Genomic DNA, 19,571 nt, shown 5'->3' on the forward strand with positions numbered 1-19,571 from the left:
GTTTGGAATGATGTGTGGAATGATGTTTCGAATGATGTGTGGAATGAGGTGTGGAATGATGTGTGGAATGCATTGTGGAATATTGTGAGGAATGATCAGTGGAATGATGTGTGGAGTATTATGTGGAATGAGGTGTGGAATGATGTGTGAATTGAAGTGTGGAATGATATGTTGAATGTGTGGGATGATGTGTGGAATGAGGTTTGGAATGATGTGTGGAATTAAGTGTGGAAATATGTGTGGAATGATGTGGAGAAATGTGTGGAATGAAGTTTGGAATGAGGTTTGGAATGATGTGTGGAATGATGAGTGGAATGTTGTGTGGAATGACGTGTGGAATGATGTGTGGAATGAGGTTTGTAATGATGTGTGGAATGAAGTGTGGAATGATGTGTGCAAAGATGTGTGCAATGACGGGTGGAATGAGTTGTGGAATGATGCGTGGAATGATGTTTGGAATGATGTGTGGAATGATGTGTGGGATGAGGTGTGGTATAAGGTGTGGAAGGAGGTACGGAATGCTATCTGGAATGAGTTGTGCAATGATTTATGGAATGAGGTGTGGAATGATGTGTGGAATGATGTATGGAATGATGTGTGGAATGATGTGTGGGATGAGGTGTGGAATGAGTTGTGGAATGAGATGTGGAATGATGTTTGGAATGATGCGTGGAATGATGTGTGGAATGAAGTTTGGAATGATGTTTGGAATGATGTTTGGAATGATGTGAGTAATGATGTGTGGAATGATGTGTGGAATTATGTGTGGAATGATACGTAGAATGATGTGTGGATTGATATGTGGAATGATGTGTGGAATGATGTGTGGAATGATGTGTGGAATGATGTGTGGAATCAAGTTTGGAATGATGTGTCGAATGACGTTTGGAATGATGTGAGGAATGATGTGTGGAATGATGTGTGGAATGATGTTTCGATTGATTTGTGGAATGATGTGTGGAATGATGTGTGGAATGATGTGTGGAATGATGTGTGGAATGAAAGCTGGAATGAGTTGTGCAATGATGTGTGGAATGAGGTGTGGAATGATGTGTGGAATGATATCTGGAATGAGATGTGCAATGATGTGTGGAATGAGGTGTGGAATGATGTGTGGAATGATGTCTGGAATGATGTGTGGAATGATGTGTGGAATGATGTGTGGGATGAGGTGTGGAATAAGGTGTGGAAGGAGGTGCGGAATGATATCTGGAATGAGTTGTGCAATGATTTATGGAATGAGGTATGGAATGATGGGTGGAATAATGTATGGAATGATGTGTGGAATGATGTGTGGGATGAGGTGTGGAATGAGGTGTGGAATGAGGTGTGGAATGATGTTTGGAATGATGTGTGGAATGATGTGTGGAATGATGTGTGGAATGATGTGTGGAATCAAGTTTGGAATGATGTGTCGAATGACGTTTGGAATGATGTGAGGAATGATGTGTGGAATGATGTGTGGAATGATCTGTGGAATGATTTGTGGAATGATGTGTGGAATTAAGTTTGGAATGATGTGTGGAATGATGTTTGGAATGACGTGAGGAATGATGTGTGGAATGATGTGTGGAATGATGTGTGGAATGATGTGTGGAATCAAGTTTGGAATGATGTGTCGAATGACGTTTGGAATGATGTGAGGAATGATGTGTGGAATGATGTGTGGAAAGATATTTCGATTGATTTGTGGAATGATGTGTGGAATGATGTGTGGAATGATGTGTGGAATGATGTGTGGAATGATATCTGTAATGAGTTGTGCAATGATGTGTGGAATGAGGTGTGGAATGATGTGTGGAATGATATCTGGAATGAGATGTGCAATGATGTGTGGAATGAGGTGTGGAATGATGTGTGGAATGATGTCTGGAATGATGTGTGGAATGATGTGTGGAATGAGGTGTGGAATGATGTGTGGAAGGATGTGTGGAATGAGGTTTGTGATGAGATGTTGAATGATGTGTGGGATGATGTGTGGAATGAGGTTTGGAATGATGTGTGGAATTATGTGTGGAATGATGTGTGGAATGATGTGGAGAAATGTTGTGTGGAATGAAGTTTGGAATGAGGTTTGTAATGATGTGTGGAATGATGTGTGGAATGATGTGTTCAATGACGTGTGGAATGATGTGTGGAATGAGGTTTGTAATGATGTGTGGAATGATGTGTGGATTGATGTGTGCAATGATGTGTGCAATGACGGGTGGATGGGTTGTGGAATGATGCGTGGAATGATAAGTGGAATGATGTGTGGAATGATGTGTGGGATGAGGTATGGAATAAGGTGTGGAATTAGGTGTGGAATGATATCTGGAATGAATTGTGCAATGATTTGTGGAATGAGGTGTGGAATGATGTGTGGAATGATGTATGGAATGATGTGTGCAATGATGTGTGGGATGAGGTGTGGAATGAGGTGTGGAATGAGGAGTGGAATGATGTTTGGAATGATGTGTGGAATGATGTGTGTAATGAAGTTTGGAATGATGTTTGGAATGATGTTTGGAATGATGTGAGTAATGATGTGTGGAATGATGTGTGGAATGATGAAGGAATGATACGTGGAATGATGTGTGGCATGATATGTGGAATGATGTGTGGAATGATGTGTGGAATGATGTGTGGAATGATGTGTGGAATCAAGTTTGGAATGATGTGAGGATGATGTGTGGAATGTTGTGTGGAATGATGTGTGGAATGATGTGTGGAATGATGTTTGGAATGATGTGTGGAATGGAGTTTGGAATGATGTGTGGAATGATGTGTGGAATGATGTGTGGAATGATGTGTGGAATGACATCTGGAATGACTTGTGCAATGATGTGTGGAAGGAGGTGTGGAATGAGGTGTGGAAGGATGTCTGGAATGATGTCTGAAATGACGAGTGGAATGATGCGTGGAATGATGTTTGTAATGATGTGTGGAATGTTGTGTGGAATGAGTTGTGCAATGATGGTGGAATGAGGATTGGAATGATCTGAGGAATGAGGTGTGGAATGAAGGGTGGAATGATGTGTGGAATGATTTGTGGAATGATGTGAGAAAAGATGTGTTGATTGAGGTTTGGAATGATGTGTGGAATGAATTGTGGAATAATGTGAGGAATGATCAGAGGAATGATGTGTGGAGTGCTATGTGGAATGAGGTGAGGAATGATGTGTGGATTTAAGTGTGGAATGATAAGTGGAATGATGTGTGGAATGAGGTGTGGAATGATATGTGGAAGGATGTGTGGAATGAGGTTTGTGATGATATGTTGAATGATGTGTGGAATGATGTGTGGATTGAGGTTTGGAATGATGTGTGGAATAAGTTTTGGAATGATGAGTGGAATGACGTGTGGAATTATGTGTGGAATGAGGTTTGTAATGATGTGTGGAATGAAGTGTGGAATGATGTGTGCAATGATGTGTGCAATGACGGGTGGAATGAGTTGTGGAATGATGCGTGGAATGATGTTTGGAAAGATGTGTGGAATGATGTGTGGGATGAGGTGTTGAATAAGGTGTGGAATGAGGTGCGGAATGATATCTGGAATGAGTTGTGCAATGATTTATGGAATGAGGTGTGAATGAGGTGTGGAATGATGTTTGGAATGATGTGTGGAATGATGTGTGGAATGAAGTTTGGAATGATGTGTGGAATGATGTTTGGAATGATGTGAGTAATGATGTGTGGAATGATGTGTGGAATGATGTGTGGAATGGTGCGTGGAATGATGTGTGGAATGATATGTGGAATGATGTGTGGAATGATGTGTGGAATAATGTGTGGAATGATGTGTGGAATCAAGTTTGGAATGATGTGTCGAATGACGTTTGGAATGATGTGAGGAATGATGTGTGGAATGATGTGTGGAATGATGTGTGGAATGAAGATTGGAATGATGTGTGGAATGATGTTTGGAATGATGTGAGGAATGATGTGTGGAATGATGTGTGGAATGAGGTGTGGAATGATGTTTGGAATGACGTTTGAAATGATCTGTGGAATGAAGTGTGGAATGATGTTTGGAATGATGTGTGGAATGATATCTGGAATGAGTTGTGCAATGATGTGTGGAATGAGGTGTGGAATGATGTGTGGAATGATGTCTGGAATGATGTGTGGAATGGCGAGTGGAATGATGTGTGGAATGAGGTTTGTAATGATGTGTGGAATGAGGTGTGGAATATCGTGTGGAATGAGTTGTGCAATGATGGTGGAATGAGGTTTTGAACGATCTGTGGAATGAGGTGTGGAATGAGGTTTGGAATGATGTGTGGAATGAATTGTGGAATAATGTGAGGAATAATCAGTGGAATGATGTGTGGAATAATGCGTGGAATGATGCGTGGAATTATCTGTGGAATGAACTGTGTAATAATGTGAGGAATGATCAGTGGAACGATGTGTGGAGTGATATGTGGAATGAGGTGTGGAATGATATGTGGAATGATGTGTGGAATGATATGTGGAATGATGTGTGGATTGAGGTGTGGAATGATGTGTGGAAAGATGTGTGGAATGAGGTTAGTGATGATATGTTGAATGATGTGTGGGATGATGTGTGGATTGAGGTGTGGAATGATGTGTGGAAAGATGTGTGGAATGAGGTTTGTGATGATATGTTGAATGATGTGTGGGATGATGTGTGGATTGAGGTTTGGAATGATGTGTGGAATTATGTGTGGAATGATGTGTGGAAATATGTGGAGAAATGATGTGTGGAATGATGTGTGCAATGATGTGTGCAATGACGGGTGGAATGAGTTGTGGAATGATGCGTGGAATGATGTATGGAATGAGGTTTGGAATGATGTGTGGAATGATTTGTGGAATAATGTGAGGAATGATCAGTGGAATGTATTGTGGAATAATGCTTGGAATGATGTGTGGAATGATGTGTGAAGTGATATGTGGAATGAGGTGTGGGATGATGTGTGGAATGATGTGTGCAATGATATGTGGATTGATGTGTGGAATGAGGTGTGGAATGATGTGTGGAAGGATATGTGGAATGAGGTGTGTGATGATATGTTGAATCATGTGTGGGATGATGTGTGGAATGAGGTTTGGAATGATGTGTGGCATTATGTGTGGAATGATGTGTGCAATGATGTGTGGGATGAGGTGTGGAATAAGGTGTGGAATGAGGTGCGGTTGAAATCTGGAATGAGTTGTGCAATGATTTATGGAATGAGGTGTGGAATGATGTGTGGAATGATGTGTGGAATGATGTGTGGAATGATGCGTGGAATGATGTGTGGAATGATATGTGAAATGATGTTTGGAATGATATTTGGAATGATGTGTGGAATGAGGTGTGGAATGATGTGTGGGATGAGGTGTGGAATAAGGTGTGGAATGAGGTGTGGAATGATATCTGCAATCAGTTGTGCAATGATTTGTGGAATGAGGTGTTGAATGATGTGTAGAATGATGTGTGGAATGATGTGTGGAATGATGTGTGTTATGATGTGTGGAATGATGTGTGGAATTATGTGAGAAATGATGAGTGGAATGAAGTTTGTAATGGTGTGTGGAATGAAGTTTGGAATGATGTGAGGAATGATGTGTTGAATGATCTGTGGAATGAAGTGTGGAATGATGTGTGGAATGATGTGTGAAATGATGTGTGGAATGAAGTGTGGAATGATTTGTGTAATGAAGTAAAGAATGATGTGTGGTATGAAGATTGGAATGATGTGAGGAATGATGTGTTGAATGATGTGTGGAATGATGTGTGGAATGATGTGTGGAATGATGTGTGGAATAAAGTTTGGAATGATGTGTGGAATGTTGTTTGGAATGATGTGCGGAATGATGTGTGGAATGAATTTTGGAATGATGTGTGGAATGAAGTTTTTGAATGATGTGAGAAATGATGTGTGGAATGATGTGTAGAATGATGTGTGGAATGATACGTGTAATGATGTGTGGAATGAAGTTTGGAATGATGTGTGGAATGATGTTTGGAATGATGTGAGGAATGATGTGTGGAATGATGTGCGGAATGATGTGCGGAATGATGTGTGGAATGACGTGTGGAATGATTTGTGGAATGAAGTGTGGAATGATGTGTGGAATGATGTTTCGAATGATTTGTGGAATGATGTGCGGAATGATGTGTGGAATGATGTGTGGAATGATATCTGGAATGAGTTATGCAATGATGTGTGGAATGAGGTGTGGGATGATGTGTGGAATGATGTCTGGAATGATGTGCGAAATGACGAGTGGAATGATGCAAGGAATGAGGTTTGTAATGATGTGTGGAATGTTGTTTGGAATGAGGTGTGGAATATCGTGTGGAATGCGTTGTGCAATGATGGTGGAATGATGTTTGGAATGATATGTGGAATGAGGTGTGGAATGATGTGTGGATTGATGTGTGGAATGATATGTGGAATGATGTGTGGAATGAGGTGTGGAATGATGTGTCGAATGTTGTGTGGAATGAAGTTTGGAATGATGTGTCGAATGTCGTTTGGAATGATGTGAGGAATGATGTGTGGAATGATGTGTGGAATGATGTGTGGAATGATGTGTGGAATGAAGTTTGGAATGATGTGTGGAATGATGTTTGGAATGATGTGAGGAATGATGACGGAATGATGTGTGGAATGATGTGCGGAATGATGTGTGGAATGACGTGTGGAATGATCTGTGGAATGAAGTGTGGAATGATGTGTGGAATGATGTTTCGAATGATTTGTGGAATGATGTGTGGAATGATGTGTGGAATGATGTGTGGAATGATATCTGGAATGAGTCGTGCAATGATGTGTGGAATGAGGTGTGGGATGGTGTGTGGAATGATGTCTGGAATGAAGTGTGAAATGACGAGTGGAATGATGCGTGGAATGAGGTTTGTAATGATGTGTGGAATGGTGTGTGGAATGAGGTGTGGAATATCGTGTGGAATGAGTTGTGCAATGATGGTGGAATGATGTTTGGAATGATATGTGGAAGGAGGTGTGGAATGATGTGTGGATTGATGTGTGGAATGATATGTGGAATGATGTGTGGAATGAGGTGTGGAATGATGTGTGGAAGGATGTGTGGAATGAGGTTTGAGATGATATGTTGAATGATGTGAGGGATGATTTGTGGAATGAGGTTTGGAATGATGTGTCGAATTATGTGTGGAATGATGTGTGGAATGATGTGGAGAAATGTTGTGTGGAATGAAGTTTGGAATGAGGTTTGGAATGATGTGTGGAATGATGTGTGGAATGATGTGATGAATGACGTGTGGAATGATGTGTGGAATGAGGTTTGTAATGATGTGTGGAATGATGTGTGGAATGATGCGTGCAATGATGTTTGCAATGACGGGTGGAATGAGTTGTGGAATGATGCGTGGAATGATGTGTGGAATGACTTGTGGAATGATGTGTGGGATGAGGTGTGGAATAAGGTGTGGAATGAGGTGTGGAATGATATCTGGAATAAGTTATGCAATGATTTGTGGAATGAGGTGTGTAATGATGTGTGGAATGATGTATGGAATGATGTGTGCAATGATGTGTGGGATGAGGTGTGGAATGAGGTGTGGAATGAGGTGTGGAATGATGTTTGGAATGATGTGTGGAATGATGTGTGGAACGAAGTTTGTAATGATGTTTGCAATGATGTTTGGAATGATGTGAGTAATGATGTGTGGAATGATGTGTGGAATGATGTGGGGAATGATACGTGGAATGATGTGTGGAATGATATGTGGAATGATGTGTGGAATGATGTGTGGAATGATGTGTGGAATCAAGTTTGGAATGATGTGTCGAATGACGTTTGGAATGATGTGAGGAATGATGTGTGGAATGTTGTGTGGAATGATGTGTGGAATGATGTGTGGAATGTTGTTTGGAATGATGTGTGGACTGATGTTTGGAATGATGTGTGGAATGATGTTTGGAATGATGTGTGGAATGAGGTGTGGAATGATGTGTGGAATGCATTGTGTAATATTGTGAGGAATGATCAGTGCAATGATGTGTGGAGTGTTATGTGGAATGAGGTGTGGAATGATGTGTGAATTGAAGTGTGGAATGATATGTTGAATGTGTGGGATGATGTGTGGAATGAGGTTTGGAATGATGTGTGGAATTAAGTGTGGAAATATGTGTGGAATGATGTGGAGAAATGTGTGGAATGAAGTTTGGAATGAGGTTTGGAATGATGTGTGGAATGATGAGTGGAATGTTGTGTGGAATGACGTGTGGAATGATGTGTGGAATGAGGTTTGTAATGATGTGTGGAATGAAGTGTGGAATTATGTGTGCAAAAATGTGTGCAATGACGGGTGGAATGAGTTGTGGAATGATGCGTGGAATGATGTTTGGAATGATGTGTGGAATGATGTGTGGAATCAAGTTTGGAATGATGTGTCGAATGACGTTTGGAATGATGTGAGGAATGATGTGTGGAATGTTGTGTGGAATGATGTGTGGAATGATGTGTGGAATGTTGTTTGGAATGATGTGTGGACTGATGTTTGGAATGATGTGTGGAATGATGTTTGGAATGATGTGTGGAATGAGGTGTGGAATGATGTGTGGAATGCATTGTGTAATATTGTGAGGAATGATCAGTGCAATGATGTGTGGAGTGTTATGTGGAATGAGGTGTGGAATGATGTGTGAATTGAAGTGTGGAATGATATGTTGAATGTGTGGGATGATGTGTGGAATGAGGTTTGGAATGATGTGTGGAATTAAGTGTGGAAATATGTGTGGAATGATGTGGAGAAATGTGTGGAATGAAGTTTGGAATGAGGTTTGGAATGATGTGTGGAATGATGAGTGGAATGTTGTGTGGAATGACGTGTGGAATGATGTGTGGAATGAGGTTTGTAATGATGTGTGGAATGAAGTGTGGAATTATGTGTGCAAAAATGTGTGCAATGACGGGTGGAATGAGTTGTGGAATGATGCGTGGAATGATGTTTGGAATGATGTGTGGAATGATGTGTGGGATGAGGTGTGGTATAAGGTGTGGAAGGAGGTGCGGAATGTTATCTGGAATGAGTTGTGCAATGATTTATGGAATGAGGTGTGGAATGATGTGTGGAATGATGTATGGAATGATGTGTGGAATGATGTGTGGGATGAGGTGTGGAATGAGGTGTGGAATGAGGTGTGGAATGATGTTTGGAATGATGCGTGGAATGATGTGTGGAATGAAGTTTGGAATGATGTGTGGAATGATGTTTGGAATGATGTGAGTAATGATGTGTGGAATGATGTGTGGAATTATGTGTGGAATGATACGTAGAATGATGTGTGGAATGATATGTGGAATGATGTGTGGAATGATGTGTGGAATGATGTGTGGAATGATGTGTGGAATCAAGTTTGGAATGATGTGTCGAATGACGTTTGGAATGATGTGAGTAATGATGTGTGGAATGATGTGTGGAATGATGTGGGGAATGATACGTGGAATGATGTGTGGAATGATATGTGGAATGATGTGTGGAATGATGTGTGGAATGATGTGTGGAATCAAGTTTGGAATGATGTGTCGAATGACGTTTGGAATGATGTGAGGAATGATGTGTGGAATGTTGTGTGGAATGATGTGTGGAATGATGTGTGGAATGTTGTTTGGAATGATGTGTGGACTGATGTTTGGAATGATGTGTGGAATGATGTTTGGAATGATGTGTGGAATGAGGTGTGGAATGATGTGTGGAATGCATTGTGTAATATTGTGAGGAATGATCAGTGCAATGATGTGTGGAGTGTTATGTGGAATGAGGTGTGGAATGATGTGTGAATTGAAGTGTGGAATGATATGTTGAATGTGTGGGATGATGTGTGGAATGAGGTTTGGAATGATGTGTGGAATTAAGTGTGGAAATATGTGTGGAATGATGTGGAGAAATGTGTGGAATGAAGTTTGGAATGAGGTTTGGAATGATGTGTGGAATGATGAGTGGAATGTTGTGTGGAATGACGTGTGGAATGATGTGTGGAATGAGGTTTGTAATGATGTGTGGAATGAAGTGTGGAATTATGTGTGCAAAAATGTGTGCAATGACGGGTGGAATGAGTTGTGGAATGATGCGTGGAATGATGTTTGGAATGATGTGTGGAATGATGTGTGGGATGAGGTGTGGTATAAGGTGTGGAAGGAGGTGCGGAATGTTATCTGGAATGAGTTGTGCAATGATTTATGGAATGAGGTGTGGAATGATGTGTGGAATGATGTATGGAATGATGTGTGGAATGATGTGTGGGATGAGGTGTGGAATGAGGTGTGGAATGAGGTGTGGAATGATGTTTGGAATGATGCGTGGAATGATGTGTGGAATGAAGTTTGGAATGATGTGTGGAATGATGTTTGGAATGATGTGAGTAATGATGTGTGGAATGATGTGTGGAATTATGTGTGGAATGATACGTAGAATGATGTGTGGAATGATATGTGGAATGATGTGTGGAATGATGTGTGGAATGATGTGTGGAATGATGTGTGGAATCAAGTTTGGAATGATGTGTCGAATGACGTTTGGAATGATGTGAGGAATGATGTGTGGAATGATGTGTGGAATGATGTTTCAATTGATTTGTGGAATGATGTGTGGAATGATGTGTGGAATGATGTGTGGAATGATATCTGGAATGAGTTGTGCAATGATGTGTGGAATGAGGTGTGGAATGATGTGTGGAATGATATCTGGAATCAGATGTGCAATGATGTGTGGAATGAGGTGTGGAATGATGTGTGGAATGATGTCTGGAATGATGTGTGGAATGATGTGGCGAATGATGTGTGGGATGAGGTGTGGAATAAGGTGTGGAAGGAGGTGCGGAATGATATCTGGAATGAGTTGTGCAATGATTTATGGAATGAGTTATGGAATGATGGGTGGAATGATGTATGGAATGATGTGTGGAATGATGTGTGGGATGAGGTGTGGAATGAGGTGTGGAATGAGGTGTGGAATGATGTTTGGAATGATGTGTGGAATGATGTGTGGAATGAAGTTTGGAATGATGTGTGGAATGATGTTTGGAATGATGTGAGTAATGATGTGTGGAATGATGTGTGGAATGATGTGTGGAATGATACGTAGAATGATGTGTGGAATGATATGTGGAATGATGTGTGGAATGATGTGTGGAATGATATCTGGAATGAGTTGTGCAATGATGTGTGGAATGAGGTGTGGGATGATGTGTGGAATGATATCTGGAATGATGTGTGAAATGACGAGTGGAATGATGCATGGAATGAGGTTTGTAATGATGTGTGGAATGTTGATTGGAATGAGGTGTGGAATATCGTGTGGAATGAGTTGTGCAATGATGGTGGAATGATGTTTGGAATGATATGTGGAATGAGGTGTGGAATGATGTGTGGATTGATGTGTGGAATGATATGTGGAATGATGTGTGGAATGAGGTGTGGAATGATGTGTGGAAGGATGTGTGGAATGAGGTTTGAGATGATATGTTGAATGATGTGTGGGATGATTTGTGGAATGAGGTTTGGAATGATGTGTGGAATTATGTGTGGAATGATGTGTGGAATGATGTGGAGAAATGTTGTGTGGAATGAAGTTTGGAATGAGGTTTGGAATGATGTGTGGAATGATGCGTGGAATGATGTGTCGAATGTTGTGTGGAATGAAGTTTGGAATGATGTGTCGAATGTCGTTTGGAATGATGTGAGGAATGATGTGTGGAATGATGTGTGGAATGATGTGTGGAATGATGTGTGGAATGATGTGTGGAATGAAGTTTGGAATGATGTGTGGAATGATGTTTGGAATGATGTGAGGAATGATGTGTGGAATGATGTGTGGAATGATGTGCGGAATGATGTGTGGAATGACGTGTGGAATGATCTGTGGAATGAAGTGTGGAATGATGTGTGGAATGATGTTTCGAATGATTTGTGGAATGATGTGTGGAATGATGTGTGGAATGATATCTGGAATGAGTTGTGCAATGATGTGTGGAATGAGGTGTGGGATGATGTGTGGAATGATTTCTGGAATGATGTGTGAAATGACGAGTGGAATGATGCGTGAAATGAGGTTTGTAATGATGTGTGGAATGGTGTGTGGAATGAGGTGTGGAATATCGTGTGGAATGAGTTGTGCAATGATGGTGGAATGATGTTTGGAATGATATGTGGAATGAGGTGTGGAATGATGTGTGGATTGATGTGTGGAATGATATGTGGAATGAGGTGTGGAATGAGGTGTGGAATGATGTGTGGAAGGATGTGTGGAATGAGGTTTGAGATGATATGTTGAATGATGTGAGGGATGATTTGTGGAATGAGGTTTGGAATGATGTGTGGAATTATGTGTGGAATGATGTGTGGAATGATGTGGAGAAATGTTGTGTGGAATGAAGTTTGGAATGAGGTTTGGAATGATGTGTGGAATGATTTGTGGAATGATGTGTGCAATGATGTGTGGAATGAGGTTTGTAATGATGTGTGGAATGTTGTGTGGAATGATGTGTGCAATGATGTGTGCAATGACGGGTGGAATGAGTTGTGGAATGATGCGTGGAATGATGTGTGGAATGATGTGTGGAATGATGTGTGGGATGAGGTGTGGAATAAGGTGTGGAATGAGGTGTGGAATGATATCTGGAATGAGTTATGCAATGATTTGTGGAATGAGGTGTGTAATGATGTGTGGAATGATGTATGGAATGATGTTTGCAATGATGTGTGGGATGAGGTGTGGAATGAGTTGTGGAATGAGGTGTGGAATGATGTTTGGAATGATGTGTGGAATGATGTGTGGAATGAAGTTTGTAATGATGTTTGCAATGATGTTTGGAATGATGTGAGTAATGATGTGTGGAATGATGTGTGGAATGATGTGGGGAATGATACGTGGAATGATGTGTGGCATGATATGTGGAATGATGTGTGGAATGATGTGTGGAATGATGTGTGGAATGATGTGTGGAATCAAGTTTGGAATGATGTGTCGAATGACGTTTGGAATGATGTGAGGAATGATGTGTGGAATGTTGTGTGGAATGATGTGTGGAATGATGTGTGAAATGTTGTTTGGAATGATGTGTGGACTGATGTTTGGAATGATGTGTGGAATGATGTTTGGAATGATGTGTGGAATGAGGTGTGGAATGATGTGTGGAATGCATTGTGGAATATTGTGAGGAATGATCAGTGGAATGATGTGTGGAGTGTTATGTGGAATGAGGTGTGGAATGATGTGTGAATTGAAGTGTGGAATGATATGTTGAATGTGTGGGATGATGTGTGGAATGAGCTTTGGAATGATGTGTGGAATTAAGTGTGTAAATATGTGTGGAATGATGTGGAGAAATGTGTGGAATGAAGTTTGGAATGAGGTTTGGAATGATGTGTGAAATGATGAGTGGAATGTTGTGTGGAATGACGTGTGGAATGATGTGTGGAATGAGGTTTGTAATGATGTGTGGAATGAAGTGTGGAATGATGTGTGCAAAGATGTGTGCAATGACGGGTGGAATGAGTTGTGCAATGATGCGTGGAATGATGTTTGGAATGATGTGTGGAATGATGTGTGGGATGAGGTGTGGTATAAGGTGTGGAAGGAGGTGCGGAATGATATCTGGTATGAGCTGTGCAATGATTTATGGAATGAGGTGTGGAATGATGTGTGGAATGATGTATGGAATGATGTGTGGAATGATGTGTGGGATGAGGTGTGGAATGAGGTGTGGAATGAGGTGTGGAATGTTGTTTGGAATGATGCGTGGAATGATGTGTGGAATGAAGTTTGGAATGATGTGAGTAATGATGTGTGGAATGATGTGTGGAATTATGTGTGGAATGATACGTAGAATGATGTGTGGAATGATATGTGGAATGATGTGTAGAATGATGTGTGGAATGATGTGTGGAATGATGTGTGGAATCAAGTTTGGAAGGATGTGTCGAATGACGTTTGGAATGATGTGAGGAATGATGTGTGGAATGATGTGTGGAATGATGTTTCGATTGATTTGTGGAATGATGTGTGGAATGATGTGTGGAATGATGTGTGGAATGATGTGTGGAATGATATCTGGAATGAGTTGTGCAATGAGGTGTGGAATGAGGTGTGGAATGATGTGTGGAATGATATCTGGAATGAGATGTGCAATGATGTGTGGAATGAGGTGTGGAATGATGTGTGGAATGATGTCTGGAATGATGTGTGGAATGATGTGTGGAATGATGTGTGGGATGAGGTGTGGAATAAGGTGTGGAAGGAGGTGCGGAATGATATCTGGAATGAGTTGTGCAATGATTTATGGAATGAGGTATGGAATGATGGGTGGAATGATGTATGGAATGATGTGTGGAATGATGTGTGGGATGAGGTGTGGAATGAGTTGTGGAATGAGGTGTGGAATGATGTGTGGAATGATATCTGGAATGAGATGTGCAATGATGTGTGGAATGAGGTTTGTAATGATGTGTGGAATGATGTGTGGATTGATGTGTGCAATGATGTGTGCAATGACGGGTGGATGGGTTGTGGAATGATGCGTGGAATGATAAGTGGAATGATGTGTGGAATGATGTGTGGGATGAGGTATGGAATAAGGTGTGGAATTAGGTGTGGAATGATATCTGGAATGAATTGTGCAATGATTTGTGGAATGAGGTGTGGAATGATGTGTGGAATGATGTATGGAATGATGTGTGCAATGATGTGTGGGATGAGGTGTGGAATGAGGTGTGGAATGAGGAGTGGAATGATGTTTGGAATGATGTGTGGAATGATGTGTGTAATGAAGTTTGGAATGATGTTTGGAATGATGTTTGGAATGATGTGAGTAATGATGTGTGGAATGATGTGTGGAATGATGAAGGAATGATACGTGGAATGATGTGTGGAATGATATGCGGAATGATGTGTGGAATGATGTGTGGAATGATGTGTGGAATGATGTGTGGAATCAAGTTTGGAATGATGTGAGGATGATGTGTGGAATGTTGTGTGGAATGATGTGTGGAATGATGTGTGGAATGATGTTTGGAATGATGTGTGGAATGGAGTTTGGAATGATGTGTGGAATGATGTGTGGAATGATGTGTGGAATGATGTGTGGAATGACATCTGGAATGACTTGTGCAATGATGTGTGGAAGGAGGTGTGGAATGAGGTGTGGAAGGATGTCTGGAATGATGTCTGAATTGACGAGTGGAATGATGCGTGGAATGATGTTTGTAATGATGTGTGGAATGTTGTGTGGAATGAGTTGTGCAATGATGGTGGAATGAGGATTGGAATGATCTGAGGAATGAGGTGTGGAATGAAGGGTGGAATGATGTGTGGAATGATTTGTGGAATGATGTGAGAAAAGATGTGTTGAATGAGGTTTGGAATGATGTGTGGAATGAATTGTGGAATAATGTGAGGAATGATCAGAGGAATGATGTGTGGAGTGCTATGTGGAATGAGGTGTGGAATGATGTGTGGATTTAAGTGTGGAATGATAAGTGGAATGATGTGTGGAATGAGGTGTGGAATGATATGTGGAAGGATGTGTGGAATGAGGTTTGTGATGATATGTTGAATGATGTGTGGAATGATGTGTGGATTGAGGTTTGGAATGATGTGTGGAATAAGTTTTGGAATGATGTGTGGAATGACGTGTGGAATTATGTGTGGAATGAGGTTTGTAATGATGTGTGGAATGAAGTGTGGAATGATGTGTGCAATGATGTGTGCAATGACGGGTGGAATGAGTTGTGGAATGATGCGTGGAATGATGTTTGGAAAGATGTGTGGAATGATGTGTGGGATGAGGTGTTGAATAAGGTGTGGAATGAGGTGCGGAATGATATCTGGAATGAGTTGTGCAATGATTTATGGAATGAGGTGTGAATGAGGTGTGGAATGATGTTTGGAATGATGTGTGGAATGATGTGTGGAATGAAGTTTGGAATGATGTGTGGAATGATGTTTGGAATGATGTGAGTAATGATGTGTGGAATGATGTGTGGAATGATGTGTGGAATGGTGCGTGGAATGATGTGTGGAATGATATGTGGAATGATGTGTGGAATGATGTGTGGAATAATGTGTGGAATGATGTGTGGAATCAAGTTTGGAATGATGTGTCGAATGACGTTTGGAATGATGTGAGGAATGATGTGTGGAATGATGTGTGGAATGATGTGTGGAATGAAGATTGGAATGATGTGTGGAATGATGTTTGGAATGATGTGAGGAATGATGTGTGGAATGATGTGTGGAATGAGGTGTGGAATGATGTTTGGAATGACGTTTGAAATGATCTGTGGAATGAAGTGTGGAATGATGTTTGGAATGATGTGTGGAATGATATCTGGAATGAGTTGTGCAATGATGTGTGGAATGAGGTGTGGAATGATGTGTGGAATGATGTCTGGAATGATGTGTGGAATGGCGAGTGGAATGATGTGTGGAATTAGGTTTGTAATGATGTGTGGAATGAGGTGTGGAATATCGTGTGGAATGAGTTGTGCAATGATGGTGGAATGAGGTTTTGAACGATCTGTGGAATGAGGTGTGGAATGAGGTTTGGAATGATGTGTGGAATGAATTGTGGAATAATGTGAGGAATAATCAGTGGAATGATGTGTGGAATAATGCGTGGAATGATGCGTGGAATTATCTGTGGAATGAACTGTGTAATAATGTGAGGAATGATCAGTGGAACGATGTGTGGAGTGATATGTGGAATGAGGTGTGGAATGATATGTGGAATGATGTGTGGAATGATATGTGGAATGATGTGTGGATTGAGGTGTGGAATGATGTGTGGAAAGATGTGTGGAATGAGGTTAGTGATGATATGTTGAATGATGTGTGGGATGATGTGTGGATTGAGGTGTGGAATGATGTGTGGAAAGATGTGTGGAATGAGGTTTGTGATGATATGTTGAATGATGTGTGGGATGATGTGTGGATTGAGGTTTGGAATGATGTGTGGAATTATGTGTGGAATGATGTGTGGAAATATGTGGAGAAATGATGTGTGGAATGATGTGTGCAATGATGTGTGCAATGACGGGTGGAATGAGTTGTGGAATGATGCGTGGAATGATGTGTGGAATGAGGTTTGGAATGATGTGTGGAATGAATTGTGGAATAATGTGAGGAATGATCAGTGGAATGTATTGTGGAATAATGCTTGGAATGATGTGTGGAATGATGTGTGAAGTGATATGTGGAATGAGGTGTGGGATGATGTGTGGAATGATGTGTGCAATGATATGTGGATTGATGTGTGGAATGAGGTGTGGAATGATGTGTGGAAGGATATGTGGAATGAGGTGTGTGATGATATGTTGAATCATGTGTGGGATGATGTGTGGAATGAGGTTTGGAATGATGTGTGGCATTATGTGTGGAATGATGTGTGCAATGATGTGTGGGATGAGGTGTGGAATAAGGTGTGGAATGAGGTGCGGTTGAAATCTGGAATGAGTTGTGCAATGATTTATGGAATGAGGTGTGGAATGATGTGTGGAATGATGTGTGGAATGATGTGTGGAATGATGCGTGGAATGATGTGTGGAATGATATGTGGAATGATGTGTGGAATGATGTGTGGAATGATGTGTGGAATGATGTGTGGAATTAAGTTTGGAATGATGTGTCGAATGACGTTTGGAATGATGTGAGGAATGATGTGTGGAATGACGTATGGAATGATGTGTGGAATGATTTGTGGAATGATGTGTGGAATTAAGTTTGGAATGATGTGTGAAATGATGTTTGGAATGATATTTGGAATGATGTGTGGAATGAGGTGTGGAATGATGTGTGGGATGAGGTGTGGAATAAGGTGTGGAATGAGGTGTGGAATGATATCTGCAATCAGTTGTGCAATGATTTGTGGAATGAGGTGTTGAATGATGTGTAGAATGATGTGTGGAATGATGTGTGGAATGATGTGTGTTATGATGTGTGGAATGATGTGTGGAATTATGTGAGAAATGATGAGTGGAATGAAGTTTGTAATGGTGTGTGGAATGAAGTTTGGAATGATGTGAGGAATGATGTGTTGAATGATCTGTGGAATGAAGTGTGGAATGATGTGTGGAATGATGTGTGAAATGATGTGTGGAATGAAGTGTGGAATGATTTGTGTAATGAAGTAAAGAATGATGTGTGGTATGAAGATTGGAATGATGTGAGGAATGATGTGTTGAATGATGTGTGGAATGATGTGTGGAATGATGTGTGGAATGATGTGTGGAATAAAGTTTGGAATGATGTGTGGAATGTTGTTTGGAATGATGTGCGGAATGATGTGTGGAATGAATTTTGGAATGATGTGTGGAATGAAGTTTTTGAATGATGTGAGAAATGATGTGTGGAATGATGTGTAGAATGATGTGTGGAATGATACGTGTAATGATGTGTGGAATGAAGTTTGGAATGATGTGTGGAATGATGTTTGGAATGATGTGAGGAATGATGTGTGGAATGATGTGCGGAATGATGTGCGGAATGATGTGTGGAATGACGTGTGGAATGATTTGTGGAATGAAGTGTGGAATGATGTGTGGAATGATGTTTCGAATGATTTGTGGAATGATGTGCGGAATGATGTGTGGAATGATGTGTGGAATGATATCTGGAATGAGTTGTGCAATGATGTGTGGAATGAGGTGTGGGATGATGTGTGGAATGATGTCTGGAATGATGTGCGAAATGACGAGTGGAATGATGCATGGAATGAGGTTTGTAATGATGTGTGGAATGTTGTTTGGAATGAGGTGTGGAATATCGTGTGGAATGCGTTGTGCAATGATGGTGGAATGATGTTTGGAATGATATGTGGAATGAGGTGTGGAATGATGTGTGGATTGATGTGTGGAATGATATGTGGAATGATGTGTGGAATGAGGTGTGGAATGATGTGTCGAATGTTGTGTGGAATGAAGTTTGGAATGATGTGTCGAATGTCGTTTGGAATGATGTGAGGAATGATGTGTGGAATGATGTGTGGAATGATGTGTGGAATGATGTGTGGAATGAAGTTTGGAATGATGTGTGGAATGATGTTTGGAATGATGTGAGGAATGATGACGGAATGATGTGTGGAATGATGTGCGGAATGATGTGTGGAATGACGTGTGGAATGATCTGTGGAATGAAGTGTGGAATGATGTGTGGAATGATGTTTGGAATGATGTGTGGAATGATGTGTGGAATGATGTGTGGAATGATGTGTGGAATGATGTGTGGAATGATGTGTGGAATGATATCTGGAATGAGTCGTGCAATGATGTGTGGAATGAGGTGTGGGATGGTGTGTGGAATGATGTCTGGAATGAAGTGTGAAATGACGAGTGGAATGATGCGTGGAATGAGGTTTGTAATGATGTGTGGAATGGTGTGTGGAATGAGGTGTGGAATATCGTGTGGAATGAGTTGTGCAATGATGGTGGAATGATGTTTGGAATGATATGTGGAAGGAGGTGTGGAATGATGTGTGGATTGATGTGTGGAATGATATGTGGAATGATGTGTGGAATGAGGTGTGGAATGATGTGTGGAAGGATGTGTGGAATGAGGTTTGAGATGATATGTTGAATGATGTGAGGGATGATTT

This window comes from Pristiophorus japonicus, unplaced genomic scaffold (genome assembly GCF_044704955.1).
Source record: "Pristiophorus japonicus isolate sPriJap1 unplaced genomic scaffold, sPriJap1.hap1 HAP1_SCAFFOLD_33, whole genome shotgun sequence".
Taxonomy (NCBI): Eukaryota; Metazoa; Chordata; class Chondrichthyes; family Pristiophoridae; genus Pristiophorus; species Pristiophorus japonicus.